Here is an 18061-nt window from a genome sequence, read left to right as displayed (position 1 = left end):
AAATTCTAAAAGTATACCTCTTTTTTTGTTGTTCAAAATAAGGAGCCATGAATAATGGTGGTTTTGCCTAAGCATTTTTATATTATTCATTAGTCACACATCTGGAGAAGGTGTTGTGGAGACTGTGGGAATGACAACAGAGGATTTAGAATATCACTGAATTCATGTAGGTATTTTGATATTCCTTTCATTTTTCAGCATCGTGATTAATTTTTAAAATGTTTTTTATTGATTTCAGGGACAGGAAGGGAGAAAAAGAGAGAGAGAAACATTGTTGATAAGAGATAATCATCTGTTGGCTGCCTCCTGCACACTTACTCCTGGGGAAAAAACCAGAAACCTGGGCATGTGCTCTGGTCAGGAATTGAACCATAACTTCTTGGTTCATGGGTTGATGCTCAACCACTCAGCCACACCTGCTGGGCCAGCATTGTGATTTTTTTCTATATTCTTAGATCCACTTAATGTGAAAATGGAACTTGAATTGTTTTGATTGATTTTTTTATTGTTTAAAGTATTACATATGTCTCCTTTTCCCCCCATCGACCCCTCCCCGATCACTCTCACCCCCCTAATTACAAGGAGGCATGCTTTAAAAATCAATACCTGTTCCTTCTTCTCGGGATTGGGAGTATTTTCTGAATTCAGACTACCACCAGAAGGTTGAGCCTCACCTTTTGAACAGATCTTTATGTCTGAGTCCTTTGGAAGTTTCTCAGATAAAGGATGAGGACTTGTCACAGAATTTCAGTCTGGATTCTTCTACACTTCTCATCTCTCACATACCTTCAATGTTTTTTCTTCTTCACCAGGTCTTTGAGGAGCCTACATTGAATACTCTGATGGGAGAAGGAATTCATTCACTTGTTGACCTCTTAGTTCAGTTGGCAAGGTAAATACTGTGTGTAGAGTGAAAACTTCCAGGAGTGCTCAAGTGACTCAGAAATTGGCCTTCTTAAGAACCCAGAGCATTTTTTGTAAAACAGAATTGTTTGAAGATATTGGTTGTGTAAGGGTCTGTGAGTAATCTTTGTCCTAAGATCAGCAGGAAGTCAGGAAACATGTTAAACCCTGGGGGTGATCCACAGAGCATTTCATGTTGACAAGCTGACTGGCTGCACTGAGGAGGAAGTTCTATAACAATACATTTCTGCTGTAACAATACCTACCTTCTGTAGGTGCTTACAGTTCAGAGAATTGCAGTTTGGCTAAGTAAGTTGTCAACATGGTCAGGGAGTCATGATCCCCATTTAGTGATGAGAAAACCTGTCTGACTGTATTTCCAAGACCAGGACGCTTGGCTAGCTGTGGGCTCTCTGCTGCGCTGTGCTGTCACCTTTTGTGTCTTTTCAGGCTCCTAGTGGATCCACATTTAGATGGTTCTAACTCTGCACTTTTACAGCCTTGCCAACACTCTGTTTGGCACTGAATTCTAAAGATCACACATTTGAGTGTTGTAACCCTTGATGATAAAGAGAATTAAATGGAATGAAAATGTCAACATCTGAGTTAAGATTACAGCACATTTTAAAATTTTTGTTATCTTCCTTGAGATACTGAAGTTGAATTCTGAGACATGGCAGTTTTAATGTTTTGATTTCTCTTAGGACAAGTTATTACTATCATGAAAATTATTTTGTGATGAAATGATTTCCAACCCTAATTGTGGAGTCTGGTATTTTTCACATATCTTATTTAGTTTTAAAACTTCACAATGAATTAACTGGTATTTCCCCATTTTGGGGAAGAAAATATTGAAGTTCTAGAGATGGTTTGCTGAAGATCACATGGCTAATAAGTAACGGAGGAGAACTTAGAGCTCAGTGTGTTTACAGTAGTTTCACCTCCACAAAATGGGTCTAGCGAAAGGAGTTCAGGTTGCACTTACCATATGGGCACTGGAAAGTCCAGAAATAGAATAAAAGTATTCTAGATTTGATTAACTTCTTTTTAACAGGTAAGTTTTTAATTTGGAAAGCTCTATTGATGAATCCCAACTGTTGGGGTAAAACATTGTAACACCTTCCTTGTTATTTCTATTTTATATATTCTTGTTGTTTTAGGGACTTAAAATTGAAGTTTTACAATACTTATGTCATTACTACAGGGATCACACAGTGCTTTTCAGAACTACTGAACACGTATGCACAATTGATCGAGGTAAGCATCTGTGTTGTTAAAGATTTTGTGAACAGTATAGTGACATTTGCTTGTATTTCTCTTAAGTTTAGACTCTATATCATAAACTGGACTCTGAATAGTGCAGAGCACAGGTGAGATGATGGGAAGTCAGGTCCTGTTACTTCTCTCATACTCTCATTCTTGAGGTCCCTTTCTTCCTCTCAGCATCTACTTCACTTTCCCTCTATATGTTAGTCTATGTCTCTCTGTCTGTCTGTGCTATTGACCTGTTATTCTACCTTTAAATTGAGTCAATATCCTTTCCAAACCACATTAGTAAACCTTTATGTTAATATATTGGTGTATATATTTCCAGATTTTATTTCTCAATTTAATAAGTTTATACTTCATTAGTAGAAAAAATTGAATGTTTGACAACTTATTTTAAAAACGTATTATATAGTAAGCATCCTTCCATATCAGCATATATGTGTACATATGTTTGTGTGTTGTGACAACACATATACACAACACACATACATATGTATACATACACACACACACACTCACACATATATGAAATTACGTATATGTACATGAATATAATGGGTCTATACATGTTTTTAACCAACAACTTTATTTCTATTTATTCAAAAGAGTACTTAATTTAATGGATTATAGTCTACATAAATAGCTAGGTACCATTGGACATTATCATTACTTACTATTATAAATATATACTTGGGGTATATTCCTCTTCGTTGTTTAAGATAATCGCCTAGAGCCGAAACAGGTTTATCTCAGTAGTAGAGCATAGGTCTGCTGACAGAAAGGTCCCAGGTTCAATTCCGGTCAAGGGCATGTACATTAGTTGCGGGCACATCCCCGGTAGGGGCTGTGCAGGAGGCGACTGGTTGATGTTTCTCTCTCATCCACATTTCTGGGTCTCTATCTCTCTCCCTTCCGCTCTGTAAAAAATCAATAAAATATATTAAAAAAAAAAAAAAGATAATCACCTAGAATTCTTAGGACAGCACCAGAGAAGGCTTCCATCAATACCAGCAGCTGGCTCCTTAATGGCCTCAGATACTGCCTTAGGCCAGGCAAGGCCAGGGTGGGGCCAATGGCTGGACCAGGCTCTGGCCCCTGAGCAGGCCCTTCCTCTGGCTCTGGAGAGCTCCGGAGCTCCGGTCGTGGACCTGGAGCAGGAGAGAGAGGGAGAGATTTTCTCACACACCTGGCTTTCCAGTGACTTTCCACTGACAGGAAAGATGCCAGTTTATAAAGTAACTTAGGTAGGCATTTTTAATTTAAAAAAAAAAGGCAAAGAAACTTATTCAGTAAAACTTATAGGTTTGATACTTTATTGGTCTGATCCAGAAGCATGGCTTTGTCTTTCTTGAAATTCTATTGCTGTTGAAAAATTTGGCTATATTTAAGAAATATATTGTTTTTGCCTTTCTTACAGGTGAAAACTTTTATAATATTTAATATATACCTATTAATTTTTATTTGATAAGGCTTTCCATGCAATTTCAAGTATATTAGATCTGTTTTAAAAATTTTTCCTATAAGAAGAGAGAATAAATTTCTTGTATTACTCCGGGCCCTTGAAGCTTTCCAAGAATCATCTCTGTTAAGTAAGGCCTTGAAATTTTAACATAGGAAAAGCCATCAAACAAATATCTACATATGATTTAAATATTTTAATACCTGTTATTATTATCTATTATTATTTTAAGATATCAATTAGATTTAGACTAGTTTTTGCATAGAAAATTTTTGGTTGAGATCACAGAATTAATTCTCTTTTTAATTAGATCAATAATAAGAAACTTATTTTGAATTCCTAATTATTAGAGGAAATATAACATTTTATTTTCTTAAAAATAAGTTTTTATGTTTTAAGTATTTAATCACCACAACTCTATAATTTCTCCTATAATTTAATTTGTTCTTTGAGTTTTTAGAGCTGGCACGTTAAATATATTTAGTATCGATAGTTCTTAGATTAATAACACTTTATTTTTCTAAGAAAAATACAAGACATAATCAATTAATAAATTCAATTCTGTCCTCTAGGTTTTTTATGAGGCAAATTTAAACTTTAATTTTTATTTGCCAGTGGCTCTGGGAAACTAGGTTTTGTTTATTCGACTATAAATTATCACATTCTTTAAGATGGCTACTGGCAGGACACTATATTAACTGTGTGCTGGGGGAAGGGCCTTTACCCTTTCCTCCCTCAACAAAGGATGTAGCCAGTTACCTGGACTACTTAGATCTTTATAATTAATATATTATTTATTTATATTTCAATAATCTCTTTGAGATTCTAGAATCAATTATAATTATTTTAAAGTATTTACTTTGGATAAATTCTATGACAGAGACAAATTTATTTATTTTCTTGAAGGCCTTAAAAGTTAACTTTTTAATAAGGTTCACTAGCATTTTGAAAACTATTCTTTATTACGGAAATGCAAATCTTGTTGCTGGAATTAGCTTGAATTTCTTTCAAGAAGATTTTTTCGCTGTTTTTCTCAGGAAAAAGAATCAGTTCTGGGTTTTTCATTTCTGTAGCCCTTGTAAAGAGTTAAGGCTAGTTCAAGACCTATCTAATATCCGAAATTGGATGTGCGCGCATTCTGTCTTATACTAGCTTTCTCTTTACACGTGCACAGATATCCCAGAAGCATTTCTAAATTTTTAAAATTTTTTTTTGGCAAGAAAGGAAACTTTTAATTTAATATACTAGGAGAGCGGGCTTCTATATTGGATCGCCTCATGTCTCTCCCTTCCCCCATATCCTGCTTACTTCAGAAGAAGCATCAGCAACAGATCTGGCTGAATTTCTTTTCATGCTTAAAAGATAGACAGATCTCATTTTTTTTTTTTTTCCTTTTTGGCTTTCTAAAATAATAACTAATACCCAATTTGGCCAAGATTTGCATTTCCCTGCGAGTTCTCTTATAATTTTTTTAAATATATTTTTTATTAAATTATTATTTTTGTACATGTACCAATATCCCCCCTCCCACACATACCCTCCCTCCCCAGAGTTTTGTGTCCATTGGTTGTACTTATATGCATGTATACAAGTCCTTCGGTTGATTTCTTATCTCCCCCAGATCTCCCCAACCTCTCCGCTGTAATTTGACAGTCTGCTTGTTGCTTTACTGTCTCTATATCTAGCTTTTTTTTTTTAAAAAAAATAAATCTTTATTGTTCAGATTATTACAAATGTGATCCTCTTCCCCCCCCTCAATTGCTCCCCTTCACCAGGTTCCCACCCCACCCTCTGTCCTTTCCCCATCCCCCATTGTCCTCATCCATAGGTGCACAGTTTTTGTTCAGTCTCTTCCCGCACCCCCACTCCCCTTTTCCCTGAGAATCGTCAGTCCACTCCCCTTCCATACCTCTGATTCTATTATATTCACCAGATAATATTGTTCATCAGATTTTTTAATTCCCTTGGTTTTTAGATTCACTTGTTGATAGCTACGTATTTGTTGATCATAATTTTTATCTTTATCTTCTTCCTCTTCCTAAATAACCTCCTTCAGCAATTCATATAATTCTGGTTTGGTGGTGATGAACTCTTTTAGTTTTTTTTTTATTTGTGAAGCTCTTTATCTGTCCTTTGATTCTGAGTGATAGCTTTGCTGGGTAGATTATTTTTGGCTGTAGGTTCTTGTTATTCATCACCTTGAATATTTCTTGCCATTCCTGTCTGGCCTGCATGGTTTCTGTTGAGAAATCAGCTGACAATCTTATGGGTGCTCCTTTATAGGTCACTACCTGCTTTTCTCTTGCTGCTTTTAATATTTTCTCTTTGTCTTTTGCTCTTGGAATTTTAATTATGATATGTCTTGGTGTGGTCCTCCTTGGATTCCTTTTGTTTGGGGTTCTGCGGGCTTCCTGGACTTGTAAGTCTATTTCTTTCCCCAGGTGGGGGAAGTTTTCTGTCACTATTTCTTATAGTACTCTTTCGGTATCTTGCTCTCTCTCTTTTGGAATCCCCATAATTCTGATGTTGGTTCGCTTGAAATTGTCCCAGAGGTTTCTTACACTATCTTCAACTTTCTGGATTCTCTTATCTTCTCCCTTCTGCAGAGGAGTGTCCTCTGGCTCTTTGTGTTCTAAATCTTTGTCTTGATTCTTGTGATCTTCCAGTCTGTTTTTAGGACTTTGTATAATATTTTTTATTTCAGACAATGTTTTCTTCATTTCTTGTTGATCCCTTATTATTTCTAGTTGCTCCCTTTTCATATCCTCATAGGTCTCATTTATTTTATCGGCCTTTTTTAGGATATTGTTGAATAACCTTATAACTGTAGTTTTGAACTCAATGTCCAATCTTTTCTTTTCCTCTATCTCCTTCCTTTGTGTCCTTCTTCTTGTCTGCATTTTAGTTGTTTCCCTGATTTGATGGAATAGCTTTGTGTGCTAGGTGTTCTGGTAGAGCCCAGTAGCACAGCCTTCCCAGTTACCTGTGGTGGACAGTCTTGGTGTAGCCCTTTGTGGGCTGTGAGTGCAGTCTTGTTGTTAAGCCTTGCTTATTGTTGGTATCACTGGGAAGCGTTGATCTCCAAGCCAGTTGGCTGTGAGGATCAGCAGTGTCTCAGCTAGGAGGGTTTCCGTACTCTGCTTGAATAGGGCAGGGTCTCGGGGTGGCGCAGACAATCTTTGGTTCCCTGTCAGTCTCGCCTTAGAAAAGTCCTGTTTGTGGAGAGTTTTGGAAGATTGGTTGCAGGCACGCGCACCTCTTTGGTAAAGGCACAGACAAGCTTTGGATTCCTGCAAGTCCCTCCTTAGAGAAAGCCAGCCACTGGGAGAGCTTCTGTGCTCAGCCACAGGTAGGGCGGAGTCTCGGGTTGGTGCAGACAAACTTTGTTTTCCCTTTGGCTCCTCCCCAAGTCCCGCAGTAATGGCCTCTGGCTTCACACATCTTCAAGAGATCTCTGCCCGCTGCCTGACAGTCTGGCCTCTCCCTGTCTGGGGCCGAAGATCAGAGCAATAGGGTGATTCTGTTTTCCTCTCGAACAAGAAAGCCAGCCGCGTTAGCTGTTCGCCCTCTCCGCGCCAGGAGTAAGCCAGTAGTGAACTCAGCCCGGCCCGCCCTCTCTGCATGCAGGGAGTAAGCCAGCAGCAATCTCGGTCCGGCCCTTCCTCTCCACACTGGGATTAAGCCAGCGCCTTTTCGCGCACACAGTTCTCCGTACCTTCACAGTTCCTGAGGTTCAGCGTGCCTTCTCTCTCCTTCCCAGATGGCAGAGCCTCCTCTCAGCCAGCCGTCTGGTGCTTCAGGGCAATGCCTCCCCTGTTTTTCAGTTCTAAATTCAAATTTGTTGTGGTAGGCTGCATTCGGGTGTCTACCCTATGCCGCCATCTTGGTTTCTCCTCTCTTATAATTTCTAAACAAGGTATTAAGTAGTCTTATTGTAAGTAATCTTAATGTGGGAGAGCAGATAGCCCTGCCCTCTCCAGCTGCCTTTGAATTTATCTGTATCAGAGGCAGTTTCAGCAGTGGAGTTCCACTTATTACAGATTTTAAATTCCATACACACACTAAGATTCTAATTTCAACAATAAACAACATTATTTTGTAATCATATAGACTTCAACATTCGCTCTGAAGCGCACTTTTACGTTGTCCCATGCTTTACACAAGCACTGCGGGAAGTTAGCATGCTATTGTATATAGCACTTGTACAAAAAGATCCTAGCTAGAAGCCTGCCCCATTTTTACTCCCGAATTCACTCACCAATTCGCCGCTTTCCACTTACTTTTACTTCTGCCGGCCAGCAACTTTTTTTTAGCAGCGGCCTCCCTAGCCTCTCCTCATATCTTCAGGTCCCTGTTTTGGGCGCCACCTACCGGGTCCAGCCGGTACTGCAGGTCCTGAAGATCAGGCTAGGTGGCTCAGGAAAAGAAAGAAAAGAAAAAAGAGCCGAAACCTGTTTGGCTCAATGAATAGAGTGTCGGCTTGGGGACTGAAAAGTCACGGGTTCGATTCCGGACAAGGGCATGTACCTTGGTTGCAGGCATATCCCCAATAGGGGGTGTGCAAGAGACAGCTGATCGATGACTCTCTCTCATCGATGTTTCTAACACTCTATCTCTCTCCCTTCCTCTCTGTAAAAAATCAATAAAATATATATTAAAAAAGAAAAAAGAAAAAAATGGTATGTCAGGTCCTGACACTTCTCTAATAGTCTCTCCCATTCTTGAGGTCCTTTCCTTCTCTCAGCCTCTCTCTCACTTTCTCTCTGTATGTGTGTCTGTCTGTGCCCCGGAACAAAGAGTCTACACACTTTTCCCCCCCACTTTAGTAAATCTTGGTTTTGGTAAGTTCTCTCCTTTGTTCTAAGAGTCTCTTGGTCTGAGAAGAGATACGGCTTCTTTTACTTCTTCATTATAACTTCTAGACATAACCTGTCAAGTCCCATGAGCATGATAGCTTTCTACCTTGACATTCCTGATACAACCATTCTAGTGTGAAACCATCAAGTTTAGCACCAAGAGTACTAACCCCATTGGGCTCAGTGCCTCTTGATACCGTGTGTTCTCTCTGACTTGTCAACCTCTAGTATCGCTGGGTCCCTAACCTTTCTCTTTTGGCAGCCCAAAGGATCTTTTGAAAATGTAAATGTGATCATGACCCTTATGGAAACATACCATGGCTTCCTATGGCCTTTAGAATTAAGTCCAAAATCCTTAGTGTGTCTGTCCAGGCCCTCCATGATGTGACCTTATCTTCTATCCACTCTTGTCTCCCCCTCACCCCTTTTCTCTAGTCACACTTTTGAGATCCTCATTGGCCTCACACTCACCCAGCCCAGCTGTGTCATTGTCATGCTCCATGTGCCAACGTTTCCCTCTGGAGTCGTTGGAAGACTGGTGTTCTTTCAGGCATATGTGGTCTTTCCTCTGTCCTCCTCTCTGCTTCCATACTGTTTCTTTTTTTCCTTTGTTTTGTTTTGCTTTGCGTGTGTGTGTGTGTGTGTGTGTTTGTGTGTTAGTTTGTTTTTGTGGTTATTTATTTATGTATGTATGTATGTATGTATGTATGTATTTGCTTTAACATGAAATGCTACAGCCTTCTCCATCCTGGGGAGTTTTCAGGATCTCATTCAGTGTGGAAGCTGAGAATTATGAGCAACAGAATACTGATGAAAGTAACAGTAGGGATGTGTTTTTCTCACAAAATAACCAATCCATGGGTAGGTGGATCCAATGTTGAATGCAGCTGCTCAGTGATAGCAGGGCAAGCTGCCAGCAACAAAGTGGCTGCAGCAACAGCTCCCAGGATCCAAGGGAGACAAAAAGTTCTGTCTTTGCTGTTGTGCTTTTTATCAGGGAGGAAAATAGTGTCTCTGAAATCAATTATGAGACCCTTGTGTGAACCCTTGGCCAGAACAGGCCAGACTGCAAGGGACATGGGTTCCTTTAGTAGGAAAGTGCTCCTAAAGGAGGTGCCTCAGCCCAGGAGGAGGAGGAGGATTAGCAGGACAAGGAGGAAGAGGAGGAGCAGGAAGAGGAGAGGGACAGGGCAGTTGGGAAGTGTGTGATAGTGAGCTTCCTGTTTCTGCTGTGAACACTAATGGCCCCATACATTTCTTCTTTGTGGACATGTGGAGGAAAGGTGTCCCGAGATTCAGGGATGACTGTTTTCAAATCTGTTTCCTTGTCTTGAAGTAATCTATCTAATGGGGCCCATATTATCCACATGTACCTTTATAAAAAAAGAAAATCTACGTGTTTATTGATGTCAGAGGGAGGAAGGGAAACAGAAGGGAGAGAAAGGAGGGTGGGGGGAGAGAGTAACACCAATGATGAGAGAGCCTCATTGATCACATAGCCCCTAGACAGCAACCCAGGGATGTGCCCTGACTGGGAATGAAACTGGGACTTCCTGGTTCAGGGTTTGACGCTCAAGCATTGAGCCACAGCAGCATGGCCACCCGTATAACGTTCTAAGTTTAAACTTTCATTAATTCAAATGAAGTAAAGGTTAAAATTCACTTAGACACTTAGGTTTCTCTTGAGCAGTGTTAGCTTTGTGTGTAGACCAGCCGGTTTCCGTGGAAAGCAAGTAGAAACTGAAAGAAAGGAAATGTGTCTATCGTCAGAGCAAGAGTGTTCACGTGAGAACGATGAGCTTTGGATGATTGGGCAATGGCACTGTGTGGATCCCTCTTGCACAGCATGCCTCCTTTGGAAATACTCACCTACTACTCCTTTTTCCTTTTCTGCTTAGAAGTTTTTGACCTAATGGTTTTAATTTTAATTATAGGTTGTTCCAGTGGTGACAGTGAAGCATGGCCCTTCTGGTAGAACCAGGGCTGTGTACCCTGTTTCCGTACCGTCCTGAGCTGGTGGAACCATTGCCTCTTGCTAAGAGGAGTTTGACTGGTGAGTAAAATTCGGGGCTCATTGGGGAAGGAAAATGTTTAACGAACTGTTGAGTGGAGAGAGTTATTTTGAATTATTCCTGTTGCAACCAAAGCAATGCTCTTTCCATCCCCAGTGGTTTTCGATATTGTTAACAGTTATCCTAGTGGTTGTTGCTGCCCAAATGGCAACTTAAGCTACACACCGAGTGAAGTGGAAAGCAGCCGAGTAAGTAATTTTTGCTCCTCATGAGAGCATTTGAAGATATAAATTGGCACACGGGAAAGTTTGGAAAGATATGATTGAGTCTGGCCAGTGTTGCACAGTGGTTGAGGATCCCCCTGTGAACCAGGCAGGCGTTCACGGTTGGTTTGATTCCAGGTCTGGGCACATGCCTGGGTTGCAGACTGGATCATCATTGGGTGTCGTGAAGGAGGCAGCCGAGGAATGATTCTCTCTCAGCATTTTTTTGATCTCTCCTTCGCTCTCCCTGAAATCAATCTAAGTATAGTTTTAAAATATCTATTTAGCCTAGCCCCGGCTGGTGGGGCTCATTTGGGTGGGCATCTCCCCTTGCACTGAAAGGTTTCCGGATCAGTTCCCAGAACGGGGGCCCTTGGCAGGGTTTTGCGGTCAGTTCCTTTCAGGGGTGGGCGGGAGGCAGCTGACCCACTTTTCATCGATGTTTCTCTGCCTCTCCTTTCCTCTCTCCACTCTATATTTATATATTGGATATATGATCCTAGTGTAAAACCAGAAACTATATAAGTAAGAAAAGGAGAAGATACTGTTACTTCTAGTATAGTTTCAATTCCTCCAGTTCACTAGTGTTCACATTTTGATGCATACATTTCCAGATTTCATTTCTCCATTTCATCAATTTATACTTACCAGAAAAAATGGAATGTTTCAAACATTATTTTAAAACTGTAATATGCAGGGAGCATCCTTCCATTTCAACATATATGTGTATGTGTGTGTGTGTACATTTGTGTGTTTGTGTGTGTGTGTGTGTGTTAATCTATATATATGTTATATATATTATGTATATGTACATGAATATATCAAGTCAACACATGTTTTCAATTCACAACTTTATTTCTATTTATTCAAGAAAGTACTTAATATAATGGATTAAAGTCTACATAAATAGCTAGGTACTATTGGACATTATCATTATTTACTATTATAAATATAGAGTTGGGGTTTATTCCTCTTAGTTATTAAAGATAATCGCCTAGAACTGTCATGACAGCAGCAGAGAAGGCTTCCAGCAGAGTCAGCACCTGTCTCCTTAATGGCCTCATGTACTGCCTCAGGCCAGGCCGCGCCATGGTAGTGCGAATGGCCGGACCAGGCTCTGGCTCCTGAGCAGCCCCTTCCTCTGGCTCTGGAGAGCTCCGGAGCTCTGGGTTTAGACCTGGAGTAAGAGAGAGAGGGGGAGAGAGAGGTAGGGAGAGAGAGAGAGGGAGAGAGAGGTAGGGAGAGAGAGATAGGGAGAGAGAGATAGGGAGAGACAGAGAGAGAGAGACAGAGAGAGAGAGACAGAGAGAGACAGAGATATTTTCTCACGCACCTGGCTTTCCCGTTACTTTCCACTGAAAGATGCCAGCGCCTTTAAGGGAAATCCAGCCCATACGCCTGCCCTCCCCAGGTTATGTGCCCAGGTTATCAGTCCCCCTCACCTTCCTGTGTTGCCTCGGTGGGCTCAGTATGCTCCAGCTCTAGATTTTGGGTTTGGCCCAACAGTTGTGATGCAGGGGACTTGATGGGCACCAAGGCCTGCTCTACCTCCAACAAGGCAAGTGGAAGGGGCTGCCCAAAACCCTGGACGTGGTCCAGCCAGGTCCCGACCATCGAAGCAATGACCCTGGGGAGAGGCAGGTGGGCAGTCAAGTCAGAGTTCTGGTGTTTCCTTCTACTCTACCCTCCCATGGCACTCTTGTTTGTGACTGAGCCTCTATGCAGTCCCCCTCATATCCAGGGCACAGCCCCATGCCAAACCCAGCCCCTATGTGGCTGTTCTGTTTGTAGCAGGTGTGGGATCCAGCAGGTTTAACGTGGAGTCTGTGTGAGACTCTTCTCCCCACTGGCAGCTCTCCTGAATGTCCTGTACACTGCCCACCCCAGCCCTCCATGCCCATGGGCATCTGGGCTGAGGACTGAGACAGACTCCTGAGCTGCCTGCTCACCACCATCCTGTTCTGAGCCGTCCACGGTGGTCAGTGGAGGTGGATGGAAAGAGGGGCAGACAGAGGACTATGGGTCTTGGGGGGAAGGAGACTCTGAGGCACAACTCAGCCCAGCGTCCTCTCTGGGACTACAAGAACAGGGACCCCATCCTCTGTCCTCTTTGACTCATGTCCTTCTGGAATAGAAGCCGGCAGAGTTCAGGCCTTTCATGGGAATCAGAAGGTGTATAAGATCAGGGTTCTGCCAGGCAGTTCCCCCAACTCACAGTCCCCACTCTGCTGACACAGGGGGGCCTCCTTCTGGACGCAGAGACCACTCACTTTATGACTTGGTCCTGCGGTGTGTCACTCTGGTCCTTATGAGGAGGTGTGCCTGCAGATGTCGAAAGCACCTTGACGGCATCAGCTCTGATGGACGGCGGACAGGACCTGTGAATGATGGACAGCGTGACTGTGGGACCCACTGCCTAGAACTGAGGCCCAGGGGTTGTGTCTGCTTCATTCCTTGAGTCGGCCTAAGCGTCTCCAAACCTGCTTGCCTGCAGTAGGAGCTTCATACACATTGTTGAGTAAATAAACTCCAACCAGCACCATCCCATCCACCTGAGTGGGCTTGGGGCCCCTGCTACCCGCCCGAGACCCCCCATGTGGCTACACTAAGGCTGAGGACCAGCTAGGTGAAATCTCCAACTGACTGACAGGCTGCTTTCCCTATGTTTTTCCCAACTGTGATGCCACAGGCCGCCGCTGGGTGAGTCAGAGTTCTTTCCAAGGGACACAGTGAAATCATTGCCACAAACCACCGGCACACATCCGGCAACCCTGTCTGAAGAGCCAGGGAGCAGGTAGGACCTTCCTTGGCTTTTCTCCACAGCAGTGCTATGAGGCTTATCCCTCACCACCCCACCTTTCAGAGGAGCACACTTAGACTCAGAAAGATGTGGTGACATTTTCAAGACGCACAGCTTGCAGAGGGCAGAGTCACGAGTGTGAGCTCACCTAGCTAACAGCTCCTCCAGGAACTGTTGGGCTCTGCAGAAGGCCAGAGTGGAGACCCGGGGGACGTTTCCCCCCAGGAGAGCTGGTACCATGGATGTGGCCACTTGCTCTAAGGTGCCTTCACGGAGGTCCTGCATCCAGCAGGACTCAGGTAGGTTACCAGTTACCTCAGCTGCGCCCTGGGAGGGACAAGTGAGGACATCGAGTCAGCGGCGTGACCGAGAATCCCACAAGGATTGAGGACTGGAGCTCATTCGGGAGGTCCCAGCCACACAGGGACGTGTGCAAGAGGAGGGGCAGGAGCGCCCAGGCTGAGGGACGTTCTAGGTCTTCAAAGTGCCACTTAAGTTCTGTGCATGTTCATACAAATGTCACCTTCTAGGCATCTTCCCCCTCCTCCACCCACATGTTCTTTCTTAGCTAAAGAACAGCAAACCTTCCTGTAGGTATAGTCTATATGAAGAGCATGGGCCCTACGAGTCCTCTAGAAACCTCCCCTTATAGAGCTGAGAACACAGAGGCTTAAGGATATCAAAAGTCTGGTGAAGGGCATGCAGATCAGAACTGGGACCTGTCCTACATGACATTCCCTCTCAGGTAATGGACGATTGATTATCTGTTCCTGACTTGGGTGGAAAGTGTGTGGGAGCCTTGTCGCTCCCCAGCGTGGGAACCGTGTACACGGTAGACGTGGCCTATGAAAACCATTGACTTCAAAGGAGAAAGTCATGTTTCATCCTTTTACACTAAAGGGCATTTTTGAGAACCTCATTGTGGAGATCCCAGATTCTGCAAGGTGGCAAATGCTTGAAGACTGCAGACTGGAGCAAGGTGATCACCAGGCAGTAATCTGAGCAGAGGACTCGGGAAGGAGAAAATCTATGTGGTGGCTGACAGGGGAACAGGTGACTCAAAGTAGCCATGAGGCAATTGCCAATGAAGGAACACTGTGATAGAGTTGGACAACCTGGCATCGGACAGGACAGGTGAAAATTTCAATGAGTGAGAAATCCCCGGGCCAGGCTGGGAGCAAGGCAGGGGCAATCATCAGAAACTGCTTTTGTCTATGTCCCTGCTTCAGCCCTTTGGATTTGGAAGCCACCTGCAGCCATGAAAAGTTTCCATGTGCACGTCCTTCTTCCAGCAGTGGGTGTCCATCTCCAGCTGCGGATACTACATGTACTGTGGTCTGAACTGGGTCCCCTAATCCCATGAATTTGCAGCCCCTAGAACTTCACTATGTGGCCGCATTTGAGTGTTCGTCTTCAAGCATGCAGTTAAGGTGAAGTGAACTCAGTGCTGTGGGTCTTAATCTCGTGTGACCTGTGTCCTAGGAAGAGGAGGGGAGGACACATGGCAGTGCAGAGGGGGGTCCATGTGACACACAGGGAGAAGACGGCCATCTGCAAGCTGAGGCAAGACCCCCTCAGGAGAAACCAGCCCTGCTGACAGCCTCCTGTCTCACTCCGAGCTTCCGGAATAGTGAGAAAATGAATGTCTGCTTCTGACACCACCCAGAGTGGTCCTATGTTAAGGCAGCCCGATCAGCCTAACACAGCCCATTCCAACACACTTCAGTGCTCTGGGCAGCAGTGCTGATATGGCAGCCAAACTGAATCAGGCCCATGTCCAACAGCACTGAAGGGCTGCATCTCTGTGGGAAGGACATCTGCTATTGGCCAAGTTCTGCAAGGACTGTGGACTGAGTGGCAGGGGTAGTTTAAACAACAACATCAGCGAAATGCCCACGAGTTGATGGAGTCTACTGTGAAGGCAAACCACATCTCTCTTTCTCTCTCATATTTCTACAAATATGTGAGGAGTGTCTTTCTACCCTCCCATGTAGCTGGTGGGAGGAGTGGGGGTGCGGGTTTCTTTGTCATGGGGCTGTGGGAGAGTCTAGGGAGAGTCCTAGGACGGTCCCTGAGGGGGAGTCCGCAGATTTGAGTGTGTGTCTGGGCACTGCCAGGTCCTCTTGGGGTTGTGGGTGTGGAGACCCTCGAGGCCGGCTCTCACCTCTGACAGGCACTGGACTGTGTCGTCAGCCTGGTGCACCTGCACCCTGACCGCGTAGGCGGTGTAGTCGGGTCCTTGGGCCAGCACCTCAATGATGTCCTCCTGGGAGCTCTGCAAAGACAGAGTGGGTACTGCGACAGGAGGCCTCAGGAACCTCCCTCCCAGTCTGCGGTCCTATGTCATGGCAGACCTCGTCTATCAGGACACAGGGAGGATGTTCCTGGCAGCCCTGCTGAGCTAGCAGCCGTTGATTTGTGTCAAGGTCTAGCAACAGGGAAAGCCTGAATCACTGATGAAAACTGTGCCCCTGTTGGGATGATATGGAGTTGGGTAAGGCCACAGCTCCTGACCTGGCCTCACTGCAATGGTTTGTCGTCCTCTGTGAGGTGATAGGTTGCGGAGAAAAGTATTCAAGACCTCAATCCCTCCTTTACCCACAACCCTCTATTTTTAAAATACACAGCACTATCAAGTGGGAGGATGTTTAAGGCCTGGGAAAGGTCGACAAGGACAGTGGAGCCGGGACCAGTCCACAGGTTACTTGGGGGAAGGGAGTTGATAATGAATTGAAAGGAGCATAAGGAAAAGACAGCAACAAATGCCTCCTCTAGGATCCCAGCAAAACATGAAGAAAGATTGCTTTTCTACCCTCCCAGGGACCTGGTCGGGTGGATTGAAGGTACAGGTTTCTTTGGGAGTGGGTCTGTGACATCTTGGAGGCCCCTAGTTTGAGTCAGACTTCTGGTACCACCCCAGCCACCACAGGATCCTGGGTGTGGGCCAGCCCTCACCTCCGTTTGGCCCTGGACTGTTTTCCCGGCCTGACGCACTTGTCCTTTGTACCCGTTGATGGCATAGGTGAACCCGTCTGCCAGCTCCTCTATGCCGTCCTCATTGGAGCTCTGCAAAGACAGAGCCCACTACCAGAACAGGAGGCACCGGACCAGTGCCAGCTGGACAGAAGCCCGCCACCCGCTCTGCTCCCCAGATCAGGCAGAGAGGGGCATCTGCAAAGTTCTCCAGGCAGGGAGTGAAGTTGAAGACCCCTTGAATATACACACCTCCCCTCCACCAACCTCATACACCATCTTAACAAGCAGGTAGCAGATCTCCAAACACAGCATTCACATGACACACCCTCCAGGCTTCTGACACCAACCCACCTGCTCCTGCACAGGATGTGAGTCCCTCATGCATGCTGTCCCTCACCATCCCCGACACACACACACACACCACACACACACACACAAACACACATACCAGGGATGAGGGGTAAGAGGTATGGGGCTTCCTAGGTGTGACTCCAGCTGGTGCCTGGCCTGGATGGATGTGGCCCCGGCTGCCCTCAGTTACCTGTGGGTGCCTCCTGCCAGAGGGCCTGGGGTATCTGTGGTGGCGCTTGCGCCTGTTTCTACACCAAGAGAAACATCTCTCAGCCTGGGCTTTCTTCTGCCCTGAGCCTCGGAAGAATGGGAAGCAACACAGAGACATCTTGTCTTCTGACCCTCTCCACTCAAGTGAGCTGCAAAGGCAGTTGCTTTCAGAATGTGGGTACCTGGTTACCATGGTTCCAGTTTCTCTCAGCAAGGAAGTGAGGTCACCCCTTCAAGGTTCCACGACCTGTGCCCCTTCCTCCAATCAGAGCCACCCAATGGCCCCATGGGCTCTTGACCCCTCACCCTCCAGGCCCATGTTATCGCCATACCTGGAAACTAATCAGTACCCAGTATCCAACACAGCCCTCTCCCCAGCTCTCTGGGAATGTGTGAGGGACCCCGGCTTGGGAGAGAAAGCTGCGTTCATACCTCCTTTTCCTTACTTGTTCTGTGCCCTGAGGAAGCCTCTGTGCCTCTCAGGGCATCCCCCAGTCTGCAGAGCTGCCCAATGGGGATGATGCTAGACACCATTTCCATAGGAAGTCATCAGGTGTAGATGAGACAAGGCCCCTAACACCTGTGGGCTGGCGTCCCCAAAATCTGATGAACAAACATAGACGTGTATAAGTGTGACAAGAATGAGTAGCACACAGCATGGGACACTGGACAAAACAGGCCTGAGGTGCAGCCTGAGATCTCAGGGAAGTCACTGCTCATGTGGGCCTCATTTTCACGTCTGCACCTTTAAGGTTTGAAATGACAGGAAATTCAGAGCTTGTCACCCAGGGCCTAAAACCTCGCAGTGGTGTCTTTTTACACTTAGCATCAGAGCCAGTGTCTTATGTGGGCCCAGGGGTTAGGGGCCTTCACAGTGGCTGGACTTCATTGAGTCCAGCCTCCTGGTGGGGACATCCTTGTGTGTCCGCTAAGAGCACAGTAACTGGCTTCTGAACAACAAG

At 44.9% G+C, this 18061-nt stretch overlaps 1 long non-coding RNA gene across 1 annotated transcript in view; it reads left to right on the top strand.

Moving 5' to 3' along the window:
- Positions 1-366: 366 nt before the first annotated feature.
- The window catches only part of LOC118717659, a 107086-nt gene continuing 89391 nt past the window's right edge, over positions 367-18061 (top strand). Inside the window, exons 1-3 of the long non-coding RNA XR_006741472.1 lie at positions 367-892; positions 2064-2160; positions 10422-10540. This is a non-coding gene — a long non-coding RNA (uncharacterized LOC118717659). The remainder of the gene's footprint in view (positions 893-2063; positions 2161-10421; positions 10541-18061) is intronic.

This window comes from Pipistrellus kuhlii, unplaced genomic scaffold, assembly GCF_014108245.1.
Source record: "Pipistrellus kuhlii isolate mPipKuh1 unplaced genomic scaffold, mPipKuh1.p scaffold_m20_p_13, whole genome shotgun sequence".
NCBI classification, from domain to species: domain Eukaryota; kingdom Metazoa; phylum Chordata; class Mammalia; order Chiroptera; family Vespertilionidae; genus Pipistrellus; species Pipistrellus kuhlii.
This window is presented reverse-complemented; position numbering and strand designations above follow the sequence as displayed.